Here is a 13,559-nt window from a genome sequence, read left to right as displayed (position 1 = left end):
CAAGTCTTGCTTCCTTTCACCTGGACGGCTGTTGATGTTGCTTCGGCCACCTCGTAGGGTCCTTCTCTCCTTGGTTGATCCCACTTTCTCCGGAACACCCGAATGTAGACCAGGTCCCCTGGTATTACCTGGCGTGGCCCCTCTGGTCTCTACTCCGGTTCCTTCTTTTTCTCCTGTGAATATATAACTTCATGTATCTTGGTTAGGTGCTTTACATATGATTTTAGTTCTGTTTCTAGTATGTCTAAAGAGGGACCTTTGTACAGTCCCCCTAGTGATGGCACAGGCATGGGTCGACCCGTAAGCATTTCATGCGGTGACAAGTGCGTGTTTCTGTTAGTTTCCATGCGACTGCTCATTAGTGCAAGCGGCAAAGCATCTACCCAGTTAAGCCCTGTGGATAGGCAAATCTTTAATGCAAGGCTGCCAATCCCTGATAACAGGGTGGGTAGCCTTGGGCTACTGGATCTAATTTAGTACTGTAGCACGCAATAGGCTGTTTCTTCCTACCACTACATGTTTCCTGCATGAGAATAGCAGCCGCACAGTTGTCACACCTATTTGCTACGTATAACAAAAATGGTTTAGTGTAGTCGGGGGCCGCTAGGGCCGGTGCTGTCTGCATCTCTTTTTTAAGTGTTTCAAACGCAACTACAGCATCCGCGTTCCACTCCAGCGGTGCTCTTAGATTAAGCTGTCCTGCTTCCTTCATTATTTCTCTCAGAGGAGCTGTCTTGACTACATACTCCTTTGTCCAGTCAGGTTAAGTCCTGTCATTCCTAAAAAGGTCATCATTTGCGCTACCGTTTGTGGTAATGGTGCTTTGCTAATTCCCTCTAGCTGTCCTGGAGCTATGGCTTTGGTTCCATGGGCTATTGTTCTGCCTAAGTACTCAACCTGGGGTTGACAGTACTGTCATTTTGTTTTAGAGACCTTGTGTCCTCCGTCTGCTAACCGCTGCAGTACTTTTAGTGAGTCTGAGTGGCACTGTTCTACTGTGGAGGCACAGATTAACAGGTCATCTACATATTGGATCAGAGTGCCGTCAAGCATTAATTCTTCTAGATCTGCTCTCAATATTTGATTGAACAAGTGCGGGCTATTTTTAAATCCTTGGGGGAGACGAGAGTAAGACAGAGTTTTTCCTCTGTACCTAAATGCAAACAAGTACCTACATTCCTCCGCCAGGGGGACACTAAAAAATGCTCCACATAGATCAATCACGGTGAAGTATTTGGCATCTGGGGGAACGTTAGTCAACAGCGTGTGAGGATTGGGAACTTCCGCTGGACAATCTTGTGCTATATCATTAATAGCCCTTAAGTCATGTACCAATCTCCATTTTTTACCATCGGCTTTAAGCACAGGTAGCAAAGGTGTATTGCAAACACTTGGCATCTCAATCAATACTCCTGTCTTGATCAATCCTTCAATTGTTGAATTTATTCCTTCTTCAGCTTCAGGCTTCATAGGATACTGGGCTTTCCAGGGGAGTTTGGCGTCTGGTTTTACTTTTATGTTGATCGGACTTGCTGATTTGACAAGCCCCACGTCGGTGTCATGTTGTGACCATACTTCTGATGGTATGGTTTTTTTCCATTTCTTCTCTAAGCTCCCTAAGTAGCCCTATCCCTTCACCTAACACTACTTGTTGGCCTGCACTGACCTCTATCTCCCTAGAATCGCCAATCATCATTGTAGTGGTTACTATCTTGATAAATGCTTTATCTTCGGAATGGAAGATCAATGGATTGTCTGTTTTGTCCCATATTGTCTTTTTAGCTTTCCTCATCATGGGTCCTAGATCTTTTGATGTGAAACCTTGATTCACCAGCAATGTGATGTGAGGGATAGAGTCAGAAACATTGAACCATTTTTGTACAAATTCAGATCCATCTTCGTCCATCACATCCATGGCTGCTCCCTGTTCTCCAATGATTATATATTGGGACATAATTGGTGCTTTCCTACCATTTGCCCCCATAACCCAGAGCTGTTCTAATAATGGGTCCTGATGAGGGTCAAATTGCATTGTGCAGTGATATTCAGCTTTTGCTCTAACGGCTTTAGGTATTTGGGCCTGAATAAATTTACCCCATCTCCTCGCTGTTCTGTCTACATCTGTCTCAATTCCTCCTAACCAATATACGTTGGCCATGACTCCTGTGCTTACCACTGGTAATTGTAGTCCTATTTTTTCTATTATCACCCCGTCGGGGGAACATTTAATTTGTATACCCATTTTGCATAGGGCATCTCTTCCTAAAAGATTAACTGGTGTTTGATCTGATACCAGTATTGGGATTGTGGCTGATTTACCATTGGCAGTAAGATGAACTGGAGCGGTCATTGGAATTAGCTGCGTATTTCCCGAGAATCCTATTGTTTTGGCATATTTACCAGACATGGGGAGATGAGAGGCATAATTTGAACTCACACATGTGTAAGTGGCTCCAGTATATATCATCATGGGTATGTCTTTATTCTCTATTTGAACCTGCAACACAGGTTCTTGGTCAGCTCTTGTGGTTAGAATTGGGAACTGACCCTCCCCTTTAGGATTCTCTGGGCACCCCTAGTACGTCTGATTGGGTCCTGACCATGGGTTCACAGGGCCCGGGGGTGGGTTTTGGCTGCCCTGCCATCCCCCAGTAGGGCCCCAGCCATTATGGTTTCCACCAGCAGGTGGCCGCCAGCCACCGGAGCTGTTGTTTGTTGGTGGACGCCTATTGTAGGTGTTATCCCCAGTCCGATCCTGCCATGGGTTTGTGGGACATTCACGTCTGGTGTGTCCTGGTTGGTAGCAACCCCAACACACACCAGGCGACCCCCGCGGGTTCCTGGGCCCTCTCCCTTGATCCACCATGTTTTTCTGTTGTCTATTCCCACCATTCCAATTCTGGGGCTGTGCATACACATTTGCTACTGGCAATGGGGCAGGCACTTGGGCCCGCCCGGGGGTTGACGGTTGCGTCCCTCCTGGGGAAACAGCAGCCATTGTTCCAATCTCGGGCACAGGAGTGGTTACCGAGGCCTGGACTTTCTTCTTTCCCTTGGTCAGTTCTTCCAGCTGCAACTGGGCCAACCTTCTCTGGATTTCCTTTCCTTGTTCAGCTTGTTTCCAGTTACCATGGGGGTTCGTTCACTTCCCACTCTGTGCCGTTGATTCCTCCCTCCTGCATGATTTCTCCCATTCTCTGCACGCTCGTTACCCATGCCAACAATGCCCTTATGTCGCCCACCGCCAGCAATTTCCCCATTGTAAATTATTCAAAGGTCCTGATCCACTTTCCAGCTCCCTCATGGAGGTCCGGCAACCGGGCAACCAACCCTTCCAGGTCCTGCGTAGCCCATGGTATGTAGTGTTCTTGATTTCCTTTAATCAGGATTGGACATTGTTTATTCGGGACTATAGTGTCCTGCTTTCTTCTTTGCCCCTTCTCTGAGTACTCTGCGATCTGTTTCTGTGGGCTCATATCTCAAATAGGGGACAGTCTTGGTGAAGAATCTGAAGAAGAGGAAGAAAGTGGTAGACTTGGTATAAATCAACTAGAAAGAAGAAGTAAACTATTAACACAACAGATACAAGAGGAGTATGAACGAGCACAGGAAGAATATGTACAAGAGCAAGAAAGACAAGATGAGGCGATAGCTCGCAACCTACAGGAGAGCCTGAGATATGAGCCCACAGAAACAGATCACAGGTGGGGGTTCGTTCTCCCTTTTCCTCATGGGAATCTGTCCATGGGAGTAAGGTGGGGGTTCGTTCTCCCTCTTCCTCATGGGAATCTGTCCATGGGAGTAAGGTGGGGGTTCGTTCTCCCTTTTCCTCATGGGAATCTGTCCATGGGAGTAAGGTGGGGGTTCGTTCTCCCTTTTCCTCATGGGAATCTGTCCATGGGAGTAAGGTGGGGGTTCGTTCTCCCTTTTCCTCATGGGAATCTGTCCATGGGAGTAAGGTGGGGGTTCGTTCTCCCTCTTCCTCATGGGAATCTGTCCATGGGAGTAAGGTGGGGGTTCGTTCTCCCTTTTCCTCATGGGAATCTGTCCATGGGAGTAAGGTGGGGGTTCGTTCTCCCTTTTCCTCATGGGAATCTGTCCATGGGAGTAAGGTGGGGGTTCGTTCTCCCTCTTCCTCATGGGAATCTGTCCATGGGAGTAAGGTGGGGGTTCGTTCTCCCTTTTCCTCATGGGAATCTGTCCATGGGAGTAAGGTGGGGGTTCGTTCTCCCTTTTCATCATGATAATCTGTCCATGGGAGTAAGGTGGGGGTTCGTTCTCCCTTTTCCTCATGGGAATCTGTCCATGGGAGTAAGGTGGGGGTTCGTTCTCCCTTTTCCTCATGGGAATCTGTCCATGGGAGTAAGGTGGGGGTTCGTTCTCCCTCTTCATCATGGGAATCTGTCCATGGGAGTAAGGTGGGGGTTCGTTCTCCCTCTTCCTCATGGGAATCAGTCCATGGGAGTAAGGTGGGGGTTCGTTCTCCCTCTTCCTCATGGGAATCTGTCCATGGGAGTAAGGTGGGGGTTCGTTCTCCCTCTTCCTCATGGGAATCTGTCCATGGGAGTAAGGTGGGGGTTTGTTCTCCCTCTTCCTCATGGGAATCTGTCCATGGGAGTAAGGTGGGGGTTTGTTCTCCCTCTTCCTCATGGGAATCTGTCCATGGGAGTAAGGTGGGGGTTCGTTCTCCCTTTTCCTCATGGGAATCTGTCCATGGGAGTAAGGTGGGGGTTCGTTCTCCCTTTTCCTCATGGGAATCTGTCCATGGGAGTAAGGTGGGGGTTCGTTCTCCCTTTTCCTCATGGGAATCTGTCCATGGGAGTAAGGTGGGGGTTCGTTCTCCCTCTTCCTCATGGGAATCTGTCCATGGGAGTAAGGTGGGGGTTCGTTCTCCCTCTTCCTCATGGGAATCTGTCCATGGGAGAAAGGTGGGGGTTCGTTCTCCCTCTTCCTCATGGGAATCTGTCCATGGGAGTAAGGTGGGGGTTCGTTCTCCCTCTTCCTCATGGGAATCTGTCCATGGGAGTAAGGTGGGGGTTCGTTCTCCCTCTTCCTCATGGGAATCTGTCCATGGGAGTAAGGTGGGGGTTCGTTCTCCCTCTTCCTCATGGGAATCTGTCCATGGGAGTAAGGTGGAGGTTCGTTCTCCCTCTTCCTCATGGGAATCTGTCCATGGGAGTAAGGTGGGGGTTCGTTCTCCCTTTTCCTCATGGGAATCTGTCCATGGGAGTAAGGTGGGGGTTCGTTCTCCCTTTTCCTCATGGGAATCTGTCCATGGGAGTAAGGTGGGGGTTCGTTCTCCCTTTTCCTCATGGGAATCTGTCCATGGGAGTAAGGTGGGGGTTCGTTCTCCCTTTTCCTCATGGGAATCTGTCCATGGGAGTAAGGTGGGGGTTCGTTCTCCCTCTTCCTCATGGGAATCTGTCCATGGGAGTAAGGTGGGGGTTCGTTCTCCCTTTTCCTCATGGGAATCTGTCCATGGGAGTAAGGTGGGGGTTCGTTCTCCCTTTTCCTCATGGGAATCTGTCCATGGGAGTAAGGTGGGGGTTCGTTCTCCCTCTTCCTCATGGGAATCTGTCCATGGGAGTAAGGTGGGGGTTCGTTCTCCCTCTTCCTCATGGGAATCTGTCCATGGGAGTAAGGTGGGGGTTCGTTCTCCCTCTTCCACATGGGAATCTGTCCATGGGAGTAAGGTGGGGGTTCGTTCTCCCTTTTCCTCATGGGAATCTGTCCATGGGAGTAAGGTGGGGGTTCGTTCTCCCTCTTCCTTTTGGGAATCTGTCCATGGGAGTAAGGTGGGGGTTTGTTCTCCCTCTTCCTCATGGGAATCTGTCCATGGGAGTAAGGTGGGGATTCGTTCTCCCTTTTCCTCATGGGAATCTGTCCATGGGAGTAAGGTGGGGGTTCGTTCTCCCTCTTCCTCATGGGAATCTGTCCATGGGAGTAAGGTGGGGGTTCGTTCTCCCTCTTCCTCATGGGAATCTGTCCATGGGAGTAAGGTGGGGGTTCGTTCTCCCTTTTCCTCATGGGAATCTGTCCATGGGAGTAAGGTGGGGGTTCGTTCTCCCTTTTCCTCATGGGAATCTGTCCATGGGAGTAAGGTGGGGGTTCGTTCTCCCTTTTCCTCATGGGAATCTGTCCATGGGAGTAAGGTGGGGGTTCGTTCTCCCTCTTCCTCATGGGAATCTGTCCATGGGAGTAAGGTGGGGGTTCGTTCTCCCTCTTCCTCATGGGAATCTGTCCATGGGAGTAAGGTGGGGGTTCGTTCTCCCTTTTCCTCATGGGAATCTGTCCATGGGAGTAAGGTGGGGGTTCGTTCTCCCTCTTCCTCATGGGAATCTGTCCATGGGAGTAAGGTGGGGGTTCGTTCTCCCTCTTCCTCATGGGAATCTGTCCATGGGAGTAAGGTGGGGGTTCGTTCTCCCTTTTCCTCATGGGAATCTGTCCATGGGAGTAAGGTGGGGGTTCGTTCTCCCTTTTCCTCATGGGAATCTGTCCATGGGAGTAAGGTGGGGGTTCGTTCTCCCTCTTCCTCATGGGAATCTGTCCATGGGAGTAAGGTGGGGGTTCGTTCTCCCTTTTCCTCATGGGAATCTGTCCATGGGAGTAAGGTGGGGGTTCGTTCTCCCTTTTCCTCATGGGAATCTGTCCATGGGAGTAAGGTGGGGGTTCGTTCTCCCTTTTCCTCATGGGAATCTGTCCATGGGAGTAAGGTGGGGGTTCGTTCTCCCTCTTCCTCATGGGAATCTGTCCATGGAAGTAAGGTGGGGGTTCGTTCTCCCTTTTCCTCATGGGAATCTGTCCATGGGAGTAAGGTGGGGGTTCGTTCTCCCTCTTCCTCATGGGAATCTGTCCATGGGAGTAAGGTGGGGGTTCGTTCTCCCTTTTCCTCATGGGAATCTGTCCATGGGAGTAAGGTGGGGGTTCGTTCTCCCTCTTCCTCATGGGAATCTGTCCATGGGAGTAAGGTGGGGGTTCGTTCTCCCTCTTCCTCATGGTAATCTGTCCATGGGAGTAAGGTGGGGGTTCGTTCTCCCTTTTCCTCATGGGAATCTGTCCATGGGAGTAAGGTGGGGGTTCGTTCTCCCTTTTCCTCATGGGAATCTGTCCATGGGAGTAAGGTGGGGGTTCGTTCTCCCTTTTCCTCATGGGAATCTGTCCATGGGAGTAAGGTGGGGGTTCGTTCTCCCTTTTCCTCATGGGAATCTGTCCATGGGAGTAAGGTGGGGGTTCGTTCTCCCTTTTCCTCATGGGAATCTGTCCATGGGAGTAAGGTGGGGGTTTGTTCTCCCTCTTCCTCATGGGAATCTGTCCATGGGAGTAAGGTGGGGGTTTGTTCTCCCTCTTCCTCATGGGAATCTGTCCATGGGAGTAAGGTGGGGGAATCTGTCCATGGGAGTAAGGTGGGGGTTCGTTCTCCCTCTTCCTCATGGGAATCTGTCCATGGGAGTAAGGTGGGGGAATCTGTCCATGAGAGTAAGGTGGGGGTTCGTTCTCCCTCTTCCTCATGGGAATCTGTCCATGGGAGTAAGGTGGGGGTTCGTTCTCCCTCTTCCTCATGGGAATCTGTCCATGGGAGTAAGGTGGGGGTTCGTTCTCCCTTTTCCTCATGGGAATCTGTCCATGGGAGTAAGGTGGGGGTTCGTTCTCCCTCTTCCTCATGGGAATCTGTCCATGGGAGTAAGGTGGGGGTTCGTTCTCCCTCTTCCTCATGGGAATCTGTCCATGGGAGTAAGGTGGGGGTTCGTTCTCCCTCTTCCTCATGGGAATCTGTCCATGGGAGTAAGGTGGGGGAATCTGTCCATGGGAGTAAGGTGGGGGTTCGTTCTCCCTCTTCCTCATGGGAATCTGTCCATGGGAGTAAGGTGGGGGTTCGTTCTCCCTCTTCCTCATGGGAATCTGTCCATGGGAGTAAGGTGGGGGAATCTGTCCATGGGAGTAAGGTGGGGGAATCTCTCCATGGGAGTAAGGTGGGGGAATCTGTCCATGGGAGTAAGGTGGGGGAATCTGTCCATGGGAGTAAGGTGGGGGTTCGTTCTCCCTTTTCCTCATGGGAATCTGTCCATGGGAGTAAGGTAGGGGTTCGTTCTCCCTCTTCCTCATGGGAATCTGTCCATGGGCGTAAGGTGGGGGTTCGTTCTCCCTCTTCCTCATGGGAATCTGTCCATGGGAGTAAGGTGGGGGAATCTGTCCATGGGAGTAAGGTGGGGGTTCGTTCTCCCTTTTCCTCATGGGAATCTGTCCATGGGAGTAAGGTGGGGGTTCATTCTCCCTTTTCCTCATGGGAATCTGTCCATGGGAGTAAGGTGGGGGTTCGTTCTCCCTTTTCCTCATGGGAATCTGTCCATGGGAGTAAGGTGGGGGTTCGTTCTCCCTCTTCCTCATGGGAATCTGTCCATGGGAGTAAGGTGGGGGTTCGTTCTCCCTTTTCCTCATGGGAATCTGTCCATGGGAGTAAGGTGGGGGTTCGTTCTCCCTTTTCCTCATGGGAATCTGTCCATGGGAGTAAGGTGGGGGTTCGTTCTCCCTCTTCCTCATGGGAATCTGTCCATGGGAGTAAGGTGGGGGTTCGTTCTCCCTATTCCACATGGGAATCTGTCCATGGGAGTAAGGTGGGGGTTCGTTCTCCCTTTTCCTCATGGGAATCTGTCCATGGGAGTAAGGTGGGGGTTCGTTCTCTCTCTTCGTCATGGGAATCTGTCCATTTGAGTAAGGTGGGGGTTCGTTCTCCCTCTTCCTCATGGGAATCTGTCCATGGGAGTAAGGTGGGGGTTCGTTCTCCCTTTTCCTCATGGGAATCTGTCCATGGGAGTAAGGTGGGGGTTCGTTCTCCCTTTTCCTCATGGGAATCTGTCCATGGGAGTAAGGTAGGGGTTCGTTCTCCCTCTTCCTCATGGGAATCTGTCCATGGGCGTAAGGTGGGGGTTCGTTCTCCCTCTTCCTCATGGGAATCTGTCCATGGGAGTAAGGTGGGGGAATCTGTCCATGGGAGTAAGGTGGGGGTTCGTTCTCCCTTTTCCTCATGGGAATCTGTCCATGGGAGTAAGGTGGGGGTTCGTTCTCCCTTTTCCTCATGGGAATCTGTCCATGGGAGTAAGGTGGGGGAATCTGTCCATGGGAGTAAGGTGGGGGTTCGTTCTCCCTTTTCCTCATGGGAATCTGTCCATGGGAGTAAGGTGGGGGAATCTGTCCATGGGAGTAAGGTAGGGGTTCGTTCTCCCTCTTCCTCATGGGAATCTGTCCATGGGCGTAAGGTGGGGGTTCGTTCTCCCTCTTCCTCATGGGAATCTGTCCATGGGAGTAAGGTGGGGGAATCTGTCCATGGGAGTAAGGTGGGGGTTCGTTCTCCCTTTTCCTCATGGGAATCTGTCCATGGGAGTAAGGTGGGGGTTCGTTCTCCCTCTTCCTCATGGGAATCTGTCCATGGGAGTAAGGTGGGGGTTCGTTCTCCCTCTTCCTCATGGGAATCTGTCCATGGGAGTAAGGTGGGGGTTCGTTCTCCCTCTTCCTCATGGGAATCTGTCCATGGGAGTAAGGTGGGGGTTCGTTCTCCCTCTTCCTCATGGGAATCTGTCCATGGGAGTAAGGTGGGGGTTCGTTCTCCTTTTTCCTCATGGGAATCTGTCCATGGGAGTAAGGTGGGGGTTCGTTCTCCCTTTTCCTCATGGGAATCTGTCCATGGGAGTAAGGTGGGGGTTCGTTCTCCCTCTTCCTCATGGGAATCTGTCCATGGGAGTAAGGTGGGGGTTCGTTCTCCCTATTCCACATGGGAATCTGTCCATGGGAGTAAGGTGGGGGTTCGTTCTCCCTTTTCCTCATGGGAATCTGTCCATGGGAGTAAGGTGGGGGTTCGTTCTCTCTCTTCGTCATGGGAATCTGTCCATTTGAGTAAGGTGGGGGTTCGTTCTCCCTCTTCCTCATGGGAATCTGTCCATGGGAGTAAGGTGGGGGTTCGTTCTCCCTTTTCCTCATGGGAATCTGTCCATGGGAGTAAGGTGGGGGTTCGTTCTCCCTCTTCCTCATGGGAATCTGTCCATGGGAGTAAGGTGGGGGTTCGTTCTCCCTTTTCCTCATGGGAATCTGTCCATGGGAGTAAGGTGGGGGTTCGTTCTCCCTTTTCCTCATGGGAATCTGTCCATGGGAGTAAGGTCGGGGTTCGTTCTCCCTCTTCCTCATGGGAATCTGTCCATGGGAGTAAGGTGGGGGTTCGTTCTCCCTTTTCCTCATGGGAATCTGTCCATGGGAGTAAGGTGGGGGTTCGTTCTCCATTTTCCTCATGGGAATCTGTCCATGGGAGTAAGGTGGGGGTTCGTTCTCCCTTTTCCTCATGGGAATCTGTCCATGGGAGTAAGGTGGGGGTTCGTTCTCCCTTTTCCTCATGGGAATCTGTCCATGGGAGTAAGGTGGGGGTTCGTTCTCCCTCTTCCTCATGGGAATCTGTCCATGGGAGTAAGGTAGGGGTTTGTTCTCCCTCTTCCTCATGGGAATCTGTCCATGGGAGTAAGGTGGGGGTTCGTTCTCCCTCTTCGTCATGGGAATCTGTCCATTTGAGTAAGGTGGGGGTTCGTTCTCCCTCTTCCTCATGGGAATCTGTCCATGGGAGTAAGGTGGGGGTTCGTTCTCCCTTTTCCTCATGGGAATCTGTCCATGGGAGTAAGGTGGGGGTTCGTTCTCCCTCTTCCTCATGGGAATCTGTCCATGGGAGAAAGGTGGGGGTTCGTTCTCCCTCTTCCTCATGGGAATCTGTCCATGGGAGTAAGGTGGGGGTTCGTTCTCCCTCTTCCTCATGGGAATCTGTCCATGGGAGTAAGTTGGGGGTTCGTTCTCCCTCTTCCTCATGGGAATCTGTCCATGGGAGTAAGGTGGGGGTTCGTTCTCCCTCTTCCTCATGGGAATCTGTCCATGGGAGTAAGGTGGGGGTTCGTTCTCCCTCTTCCTCATGGGAATCTGTCCATGGGAGTAAGGTGGGGGTTCGTTCTCCCTTTTCCTCATGGGAATCTGTCCATGGGAGTAAGGTGGGGGTTCGTTCTCCCTTTTCGTCATGGGAATCTGTCCATGGGAGTAAGGTGGGGGTTCGTTCTCCCTCTTCCTCATGGGAATCTGTCCATGGGAGTAAGGTGGGGGTTCGTTCTCCCTTTTCCTCATGGGAATCTGTCCATGGGAGTAAGGTGGGGGTTTGTTCTCCCTCTTCCTCATGGGAATCTGTCCATGGGAGTAAGGTGGGGGTTCGTTCTCCCTTTTCCTCATGGGAATCTGTCCATGGGAGTAAGGTGGGGGTTCGTTCTCCCTTTTCCTCATGGGAATCTGTCCATGGGAGTAAGGTGGGGGTTCGTTCTCCCTCTTCCTCATGGGAATCTGTCCATGGGAGTAAGGTGGGGGTTCGTTCTCCCTCTTCCTCATGGGAATCTGTCCATGGGAGTAAGGTGGGGGTTCGTTCTCCCTCTTCCTCATGGGAATCTGTCCATGGGAGTAAGGTGGGGGAATCTGTCCATGGGAGTAAGGTGGGGGTTCGTTCTCCCTCTTCCTCATGGGAATCTGTCCATGGGAGTAAGGTGGGGGTTCGTTCTCCCTCTTCCTCATGGGAATCTGTCCATGGGAGTAAGGTGGGGGAATCTGTCCATGGGAGTAAGGTGGGGGAATCTGTCCATGGGAGTAAGGTGGGGGAATCTGTCCATGGGAGTAAGGTGGGGGTTCGTTCTCCCTTTTCCTCATGGGAATCTGTCCATGGGAGTAAGGTAGGGGTTCGTTCTCCCTCTTCCTCATGGGAATCTGTCCATGGGCGTAAGGTGGGGGTTCGTTCTCCCTCTTCCTCATGGGAATCTGTCCATGGGAGTAAGGTGGGGGAATCTGTCCATGGGAGTAAGGTGGGGGTTCGTTCTCCCTTTTCCTCATGGGAATCTGTCCATGGGAGTAAGGTGGGGGTTCGTTCTCCCTTTTCCTCATGGGAATCTGTCCATGGGAGTAAGGTGGGGGTTCGTTCTCCCTTTTCCTCATGGGAATCTGTCCATGGGAGTAAGGTGGGGGTTCGTTCTCCCTCTTCCTCATGGGAATCTGTCCATGGGAGTAAGGTGGGGGTTCGTTCTCCCTTTTCCTCATGGGAATCTGTCCATGGGAGTAAGGTGGGGGTTCGTTCTCCCTTTTCCTCATGGGAATCTGTCCATGGGAGTAAGGTGGGGGTTCGTTCTCCCTTTTCCTCATGGGAATCTGTCCATGGGAGTAAGGTGGGGGTTCGTTCTCTCTCTTCGTCATGGGAATCTGTCCATTTGAGTAAGGTGGGGGTTCGTTCTCCCTCTTCCTCATGGGAATCTGTCCATGGGAGTAAGGTGGGGGTTCGTTCTCCCTTTTCCTCATGGGAATCTGTCCATGGGAGTAAGGTGGGGGTTCGTTCTCCCTTTTCCTCATGGGAATCTGTCCATGGGAGTAAGGTAGGGGTTCGTTCTCCCTCTTCCTCATGGGAATCTGTCCATGGGCGTAAGGTGGGGGTTCGTTCTCCCTCTTCCTCATGGGAATCTGTCCATGGGAGTAAGGTGGGGGAATCTGTCCATGGGAGTAAGGTGGGGGAATCTGTCCATGGGAGTAAGGTGGGGGTTCGTTCTCCCTCTTCCTCATGGGAATCTGTCCATGGGAGTAAGGTGGGGGAATCTGTCCATGGGAGTAAGGTGGGGGTTTGTTCTCCCTTTTCCTCATGGGAATCTGTCCATGGGAGTAAGGTGGGGGTTCGTTCTCCCTTTTCCTAATGAGAATCTGTCCATGGGAGTAAGGTGGGGATTCGTTCTCCCTTTTCCTCATGGGAATCTGTCCATGGGAGTAAGGTGGGGGTTCGTTCTCCCTCTTCCTCATGGGAATCTGTCCATGGGAGTAAGGTGGGGGTTCGTTCTCCCTATTCCACATGGGAATCTGTCCATGGGAGTAAGGTGGGGGTTCGTTCTCCCTTTTCCTCATGGGAATCTGTCCATGGGAGTAAGGTGGGGGTTCGTTCTCTCTCTTCGTCATGGGAATCTGTCCATTTGAGTAAGGTGGGGGTTCGTTCTCCCTCTTCCTCATGGGAATCTGTCCATGGGAGTAAGGTGGGGGTTCGTTCTCCCTTTTCCTCATGGGAATCTGTCCATGGGAGTAAGGTGGGGGTTCGTTCTCCCTCTTCCTCATGGGAATCTGTCCATGGGAGTAAGGTGGGGGTTCGTTCTCCCTTTTCCTCATGGGAATCTGTCCATGGGAGTAAGGTGGGGGTTCGTTCTCCCTCTTCCTCATGGGAATCTGTCCATGGGAGTAAGGTGGGGGTTCGTTCTCCCTTTTCCTCATGGGAATCTGTCCATGGGAGTAAGGTGGGGGTTCGTTCTCCTTTTTCCTCATGGGAATCTGTCCATGGGAGTAAGGTGGGGGTTCGTTCTCCCTTTTCCTCATGGGAATCTGTCCATGGGAGTAAGGTGGGGGTTCGTTCTCCCTCTTCCTCATGGGAATCTGTCCATGGGAGTAAGGTGGGGGTTCGTTCTCCCTCTTCCTCATGGGAATCTGTCCATGGGAGTAAGGTGGGGGTTCGTTCTCCCTTTTCCTCATGGGAA

Source organism: Salmo salar, unplaced genomic scaffold (assembly GCF_965601325.2).
Source record: "Salmo salar unplaced genomic scaffold, fSalSal1 ptg000578l, whole genome shotgun sequence".
Taxonomy (NCBI): Eukaryota; Metazoa; Chordata; class Actinopteri; order Salmoniformes; family Salmonidae; genus Salmo; species Salmo salar.
Note: the sequence above shows the minus strand (reverse complement) of the source record.